Here is an 8753-nt window from a genome sequence, read left to right on the forward strand (position 1 = left end):
TATGATGCAAGAGAGGAGAAATGACCATTTGCTAAATCCCTCCAGCAAACAGCAATGTCCAATCATAGCTTAGTAACCATAACTAGGTACGGTAGTTAAGTCAGTTAGTTTTGTTGGTAGTTTAGTCAGCATGGGGACGTAGTGTGGGATGGAGGGTAGTGTCTTTTTTTAAACTTTTGCAAAACACAAGAGCAAAATTGAAAGTAAAGCCTTTTAACAGTGTGTTTATCTGCTCTAACGTAAGCTGCAGTTGTTAGCAGGACTGGCTAACTAGCTCATTACCTACTGAACAGTAGTAGAGTTTACATATCCTTAACTAACTACCATATTGGGCCAATATAAGACAATGTTTTATTTTTAAAATTGTAACAACTCAGAACCTCAGAACCCAAAAGTATGATACCAGAGACAGGAGCAGAGTCCAAAATACTTTAATCAGTCCAAAAAAAACGAGCAGGGTCACACAACAGGCAGACAGGCGGATCGGGCAGACAACTCCAAGGGACTAAGGCAATACCCAGGACCGGGAAACAGGCAGAATCTAAGGTAACAGGCAAGCAAACAGGTAGGTATAGAAATGCTGGAAGGCTAGGTAAACACACTAGACAATCTGGCGAGGGGCATGTGAATATGGACCAGTATATATATAGGGAATGACTGATGAGCCAAATGGGATCCAGGTGAGGAGATGGGTGGGGAAACTCAGGTGAGGGGAATGAGGTGATTGCAGGGCAGATGAGTGTAGCTGGATCTGCAATGACAGGAGAGTTAGAGATCAGGCAGGTGAACAACATGAATAGTCACTAAGACGGTGAACCCGTGACAAAAATTGTAGTTTTAATGTTTCTAGGGTAGCAAGTGTCTCCAAGTCTGTTTATAGTGTATCAGTTAGCTTCAGTTAGCTATAAAAATGTTTTGTTCGGTCAGTTCAACTTGCACGAGTTTCTGAAAGGCTTGAGTCACATGTTTTTCTGCCACGGAGGAATTAATCTTGTGACAAGTGCAACCGGATTACGGATTCAAATCAAATTGTCGTTGTTTGAATTACTGGCTAAGGTCGTCTTACATTCAGGATCAGGCCAATTTGGTACATTTGAATGTGGGGTTAATTACAGAAAAAAAACCTAAAAAACAGTCAACGACTAGCACATCTACTTTGTTGTATTTCTCTACTGTGTGGAAACCTTGGATGTGATCAAAGTTTAAGATAACATTAGCAGCTCTGTCCTGCAGTTTATTGGACTTGGGGAAGTGAACTAACTCGTTATCCGAGTTAGACGATTAGCTTTGAGCTGGTTTTACAAACACAACAGAGAATTTGAGTGCTGACATTGAGGAAGTTGGCTGACACAATGCCTACAGAGCCTACATACTATACGCTATGGGTGAAAGCAGCATGTTAGCAGAGCAGCAGCTTCATGCGTTCAGGGCCACAGTATAGAGTGTAGGTCACTATAATCACATGTATAAAATGCAAAAAAATACAAATGCTACAGGGTTGTGGCTCTGTGTGGATACATGTGTACAGTTACACGGCCTGTGTACACAGCTATATTGATGCAAATATAAGCATATCTGTCCGGTCAGATGTGCTTGAGATGCTCAGCTGAAAAATGCGATTGAAAAATGAAGAGAGGGTTGGTTGCATACTTAAGTTTCATGTCAGTGAGAGCATACAGTTCATAGTAAATGTGCGTTCATTTGGGATTGAGTGTTTGTCTGCACGTTTCAGTCATATAATGTGTTTTCAACTGACTTACTCTTTTAAAATATTCATTGGTCTATTCACCTGTATGCAATCCGACCTACAGCAGCACCACAATCTTTTTCCATCTCTCCTCCGTTCGCTCAAACTAACACACACCACAGTAGTGGTCACCCTGTTGAGAATTCAAAGTCACATCCATCCAGCTTTGGACAGGAGTGTGTGTGATTATGCTTTGCTCTGTTTCTGGCTTGACAACCTCTCTCTCTCTCTCTCTGTATGAGTCTGACTCCCATCTGTCTGTCTAACTTCTCTGTGCTGCTTCATTGTTAATCAGTCCCATTTACTCACCGCACTCGCCAAAAGACTTCTGGCTCTCAGTATGCAGCTCTTAGTGCTGGCTTTGCTTGTGAGGATCTGATGAAGGGACCAGTGCAGACATGATTGAAGTAGTAGGTGTCTGTGATGAGGTACACAGATATAAAAGAGGACACAAGCACATGCAAATGCAACTTAACACAGGTGAACCTCAATGGACAATAGCAGTGATGGTATCTGACACATTCAACTCTGCTGTTCATATTTATATCTATTTACATTTATTAAAACTAAATATTTCTTATGTTTTTGCTTCTGCTACTGGCTTTTAACTCCAATCATTCTAGTTCCAACACCAAGGAAATTATGCACTGTAATACTACTAACAATTATACTTTTTATATTGTATATCATCTAAGTTTTTACACATCAAAGAAATCTGTCTCCCAAATTTTTACTTAATAGTGTTGCTCCACCGAGCCAAATCGTTTCCATACACCGTGCATGCCTTTATGACCATCTCTGATCTCAAGACAAAGATGTGCAAAGTCATATGCAGTGTGGACATATGCAAAGACATATGGAGGCAGAGGTGCATAAAGATACACTGACATACACAGATGTATAAGTACCCATATACACACAGCAGCGTGCCAGCAGAAATATACGCACATACTGTGTGCACACAGGCACAGAGGTACAAAGACACACACAAGGGCATAGCATAACAATCCTCTTAAGACTCTCCCTGTTGCCCTGAGCTTTGATCAGTATCCTCCACGGTCCACGACCACCACACACAGTCTGCAAGTATATCTCTCTCTTTAGGCATAACAATCACAGTGGAGGTCACACTCTCAAAATTTCAGGCTTTGTGGGTGGATGATAGTACAATTATGCACCCCTGCTTGTTGGTCAAAGTCACCAGATACATATATTTCCATATTCATGCCTGTTATTTCCAGTGAAAAAGGTCATCTGCTCAGCAGCTATTTGCATAGCAAAGGGGTATGCAGGGAGGTGAGCCTTAGATGAGTCACAGAAACCGTGCCGGGGATGCTTCAGATGCCTTAAGTTTCAGTTATCCTCAAATTCAAACTGTCCAAAAAAATCAGTCAACATAAACGCATAATGTTTGGAAACATTTTAATTTTCATAAGTATTCCATATATTTGGGTATTAAGGAACTGGCGCCAAGATGTATCACTCACTCTAATGGACAAATTTCTACTTTACAGTAAAAATATCTTTGGCATTTCTTTACTGCAATTTCTTGTTACTACTTGGCCAACAGTTAAAATAACACCAAATTATTACATCTGTTGAAACCTTTTTAGTCTGTGAGAGTAATGGTATTATGTCTCAGCTGTAGTCTCTGAAAAAAATGAAATGAAAATTCATATTTTGAGGGTCTGTATGTGTGTGTGTAGTGTACGTTTGTGAATATGAGCATTCTGTTTGAAAGCATACTGGAGAGAAATATGAAGACCACAAACCACCAAGGACCACCCAGTAATTTAAAGAGGCAGCAGCAGGGAGATAAATAGAGAAAAAGAAGATAAGCACGAAAGAGGCCTCCCACAGTGACCTCTGCAACGCCGGAGGGGTATCAGGCCCCTGTTTTTGTTGAGCTGGTCTTTTCTCTGCCTGCCTCAAATGAGGTCTGCTGAATCCTTCCCATACTAACTAACACAGAGACAAACAAGCCTATAAGCTAGTGGAAACCATGCTGTACATTACATTCCCACAGTAAATTCCCACTTTGCTCTTCATGTTCTATTTTAAACTCTCTTCTGTAGCCTTCTTTTAAAGCCTTGACATATTTGCCAACATCAAAACTCCCTGTTGGCTGATTTGATAAATTCAAGGATTAAACCTGAGTAAAAGACAACAAGCAAATAGTTATAATAAGCCATCAGGAGAGTGTGTTGTTTGGATCAATAATTACATTAATGAACCTGATTAGCAGTGGCAGATTTTTTTCCCATTGAATTGATTATGCTGCTGGCAAAAGACTCACTGGAGTAATTGGACAGCTTTGTCGGGTTCCAAACATAAATTATCCTTTGAATTTAAAAGCTTGCTTTCAGGGCTCTTAAACGTATCTTAAGTATAGCTCCTCCATTAGACAAACTGAACCGTTGTAGCACAACAAAACTAGATTTGAGTAGCAGGTTTGATTTAATTAAGAGGTCCATCAACATTATCCTGCAGCTAGTTATTACTCACAGTGCTATTTATGCTCCAGTGTCCAAGATGTTGCCCAACCAGCAATGGAAGCTACTTACTGCATGATGTTCTCACAGCCAAGTTCAAAATCTACACCCCATTTCATCACTATAGTCATTATCCAAACTGAAGACTCATCCTGCCAGCCAAAACGCCAGCCTGCGCTCCATTAGCCGGGAACTGCCAGCCAGTCCAGATGGCCACTGCCGGGCTCAGTCACCATGAGGCCAGCTTGGACTCATTGAGACAGAGATGATAATTTCGCCATCCCTCTCTGCATCCATGCATGGAAAACACAGACACACATACAAACACACTTCACACTTCATACTACTGCTGCTGCTGCTGGCTCCAGCGTCTCACAGACATATGAGAACACAAACATTGTGATGAAGACTAAAGCCTTATTCACACAGGACTAGTATTACCTGGGGACCTCATGTGATTTAGACATTACCTGCCCCACATCTACGTTTTGTGCTGTGCATTTGCACCGTTTCCACTTCCTGTACACGATTTTCCTCTGCAACCATGTCTTGAACGACAAGAGCAACGGCCTCTAAGAAAAACAGGCATTGGACACATGAAGAGACAATCAGTTTAATTGCTGTGTGGGGTGAACCATGTTACCAAAAGCAATTTGACAAAATGGTGTACAACCACACCGTTATGCACATAGACCTCTTGTTCCGGTGCCATCTGTACAGGACTCTGGAGATTGGACCAAGTGTATAGAAGGGTTGGACTACCTGTGAAGAAAGTCCCGTACGGTGACAGCCTCAAAACTGGATCAGACCCTATTAAGTGTCCTTATTCTGACAATAACATAAAACAAAAACAAAAAACCTTGCTAAAAAAAAAAGACCCCAAATCACCAAGATGCTGATTGGCATGGGACTAATATTATCACATGACCTCTGTGTTTGGTGAAATATGGTAGGTAATTTGCAGTGGAATTTTACTTTACAAATTACGAGACATGGCAGATTCAAATGGGATTAAGATCACAGATGACTTCCACAATTATTACAAATTACTAGAGGTCCCCAGGTAATACTAGTCCCATGTGAATAGGGCTAAATGGCATCAGATCTGTGAGGCAAAGCTTCACCGTACTGGCGACTCACGGTGGGTGATATGACCACGAGAAAATAGAACTTTGAGATTTTGCCATACCGTTTATATATTTGTATGTATCTCCTTGATACCTCTAAATGTATTATAGCTTTATTACAAACCAATCAGCAGGACTGTTGTTGGGTAATATTGGATTTTTTATGATTCTTACTGTGTGTTCAGGCAGATTGCATATAAAGTCAATTGGAAAGATGCAAATTAGCCTGGGGTGGTGCAAATAAACGCATCCATGTGAGTTGAAAATGTTTCAACTTGTGCATCCCGGAGCTTTACAATTCTGCTTCATAGACATACAGAGACAAGAAAGGAGAAGGACTGGAAAGAATTAACAGAAAGAACTGACATGGTCAGTGTGTCCGTTGCTAGCTAGCATACAGCTGTTCTGTCTGAACACACCTTTACAATTACTGAAGAAGTACCTTGACTTGTCAGGTATTTAAAGTCACTGGATTAACCAAAAATACCTTACCTTACTGTATCCATAAACAGTTTCTTAATAGATTTTTCCCAAAGTGTACTATATCATGATCATATATTGATGTGTTATGTAAAATTACATGTATTGTGATGGAGGATTTTATCCATATTACCCAACCCTACTGGCAACCATCTAGACCACTGTTTCCCTCAGCTGCCCGACCACTGATGTTGCAAAGATGTATTTACTTATGGCTACCTACAAGAGAAGCATATATTTTCATATTTTGGTGACGCGGTTGGACCCCTTTGTCGTGAATCACTGGCTGATGTAGCAGCATCAGTCTTTTAACAAGTGTTTTCCATTGAACCCATGTGGTGTCAACCACAGAGAGCTGAGCTGGGGGCTTTGTAAGCAATGAGATTAAAAACGAGGAATCCTTTGAAGGATGATAAGTCGCGTCCAGAATGTGGACACTGAAGAAATGTTCATCACATCAATCTATAACTTCAAACGTGGAAGTTACTATAATCTAGATTTTATTAGTTGACATTTTAAATGAGAGGACAAAGAGGACAGATGGAGAATGAACAGAGCAGAAGTATTCATGATATCTACAAGTATGTTTCTTTGGTTCATTGGGCAACAATAATGCCTCAACTGCTGCCATTTCAAAAGAAAACATTGTGTATTTGCCAATCTGATCACAAAATCATGCAATTGCACGACATGAAGCCAAATTGAAATAACTAAACCCAAGCACAAAAGAACCGCTGAAATCTCAAATATGACCATCAAGTTAGATGTTATTCCCTCTAGTTGTGCTGCAGCTCCAACATTGAATCTGAACTATGAGCTGATTCACATCACTTGGCATCGGATGTGATCATAAGGGGATTCTTTTATGGACTGTGTGTGTGAATGTGTGTATGCATAGGAATGGATCTAATTAGGATTCAGGCAGCTAATGTGCAGAGGCCTGATGGTGTGTGATTGCCTGGGTCTAATGTGTAGTAGACTCTCGGGAGACATCAGCCCTCATGTCTACACATACTTCAGAAGAAAACTGCAGTGGCAGAGAAGCACTCACCTTTTCTCTTTTTCTTTTCTTCTTCTCTTTTTGTTTCCCTGTGATTTACACAAAAACACTCACACCAGTTTTCTCCCTCTCATTCTCACACACACATTCACCTCTCCTAACGAACAATGGCTGAAGTGAGGCGCATAGAGGTTACTCATTTACAAAGCACTTCCTCCTTTCATCTCCCTGTAGGGGCATCACTCTCCTACTGAATGAATCCTAAGAGATAAAGAAAGGTGGAGGTGGAGAATTTAATATGCTTGATATATTTTATGCTGTTGATGAGTCAACACACACTTTGTCTCAACTGGTCCTGATTTGAACTGCTCTGACAATCGTGTCTTCTTCATTTTCACCAAACTTACACACACGTGTCAAATAGATCTTTGTTGTTGTTGTTTAATGTTGTATTCTGTAAGCATGGAGTGATGTGATTACTGAGTTTGCTTCAACGTTCTTTATGTAGAATTGTGAAGAAATTTACATGTATTAATTGTTTTTTATTGCCAATGAGTGAACGGTTAGTAATGTAATTAGGGATGCATGATAATATCGGCACATCATTGGTATTGGCCAATAAAGGCTTTAAAATGAAATATTGGCATCAGCCTGAAATTAACATTTCTGCCGATATGACAGGCCGACTCATCGCCTTCTCCTCTGCCGCCTGGCCGCGCCGTGGACTGTCTCACCCTGACGGTCCCGGTGCTTCCTCCACAGGCTCCATTTCCCTCAGCTGCCCGACAGACCTGCCGCTTCTTCCCGCTTTAAACTGAATAACAAACTGAGGCTTGGTGTTTTGGCTGGATTCACACGTAAAGCCAGGGCTAGCTGGGAGGCTAGCGGAAGCTAGCTGGCTGTGCTTCTCTCCAGCCATGCTGTGGCTAACGTATAGTAACCCGTGTAATTGCAGCGAAAAATCCTCCTGCGGCCCCAAAAGAAGAGAAAGAAGATGGGTTTCTACTTTCGTGCAACAAGGGTAGACAATAAAGTTGTTCTGATTTTGATTTGAAAGTAGATGGTGCATCACTGCTAATAAGGTATAACTGTAGCTTCCACTGTTTTGGACTTTCCTTCAAAGATCAACAGTGTCTATATGGTTTGCTAATGGTCATTGGCACAAATCATGTGTCTTGATGCAAAAGAATTGCATAGATTTCCTTTATGGATGAAAACAAATCTTCTGATTGTGGCAATCCCTTTGAAAAACTTTGGCAATATACCTATTAGAGGTGTGCCCGAATACAAATACATTATTTGGCAAATAGTGGGTTTTATATGAATATTTGTTTCATACAAATATTTAAAAAATTATTTGTTGGGGGTGTTCCTCAGAGATAAAGCTGAGCTACTGACACAAACAAAGTGCTCCCAAGGGACTCTCCATCACTTGTTGTTCACCTTCTCCTTTCCACAAAGTTAGGTTGTAAAAAATAGGCAATAAATGAAAAATGCAAAGCAAGAATTGCCTTTGAAATTCCTCCCTACACATTACACGGTGTGCAGTCTCTGTGTTATGGGTGTATAAATAGGTAGAGGTCTGTCTGCAGTGAGGCAATGAGTAAAGTTTTAGCTCAGTAATCAGCACAGTCGTCTATGATCTGGGAGACTCCAGTTCAAGATGTGGGGACCTCCTATGTGAGGTAGTTTATTCATGAACACTTATTGTAACACTTTATTTTTTTTAAATTAAAAGTGTCATAAAAACAAAAACAGGATTTTTTAGCCTCTTTCCACTTTTATTCGAATACAAATACAGATACAAATAATTTTGCTGCCTCAACAAATACAAATACTGGGATCTCTGCACATCCCTAATACCTATTCTATCGTCCGTTGATAACACAAACGCAACATAAATGCAG

General features: G+C 40.5%; 1 long non-coding RNA gene across 2 annotated transcripts; it reads right to left on the reverse strand.

Moving 5' to 3' along the window:
- Positions 1 to 666: 666 nt before the first annotated feature.
- Positions 667 to 8082, reverse strand: LOC121906378. Of its 2 annotated transcripts, XR_006098616.1 has the most exons (5): positions 7581 to 8082; positions 4918 to 7107; positions 4710 to 4811; positions 2057 to 2165; positions 667 to 751 (listed from the first exon to the last, which is right to left on the reverse strand). It is a non-coding gene; the product is annotated as an uncharacterized LOC121906378 (long non-coding RNA). The 2 variants fall into 2 exon arrangements; XR_006098613.1 differs by having other exon boundaries at positions 2057 to 4811.
- Positions 8083 to 8753: the final 671 nt, after the last annotated feature.

The sequence above is a fragment of the Thunnus maccoyii genome, chromosome 2 (genome assembly GCF_910596095.1).
Source record: "Thunnus maccoyii chromosome 2, fThuMac1.1, whole genome shotgun sequence".
In the NCBI taxonomy this organism is placed as follows: Eukaryota; Metazoa; Chordata; class Actinopteri; order Scombriformes; family Scombridae; genus Thunnus; species Thunnus maccoyii.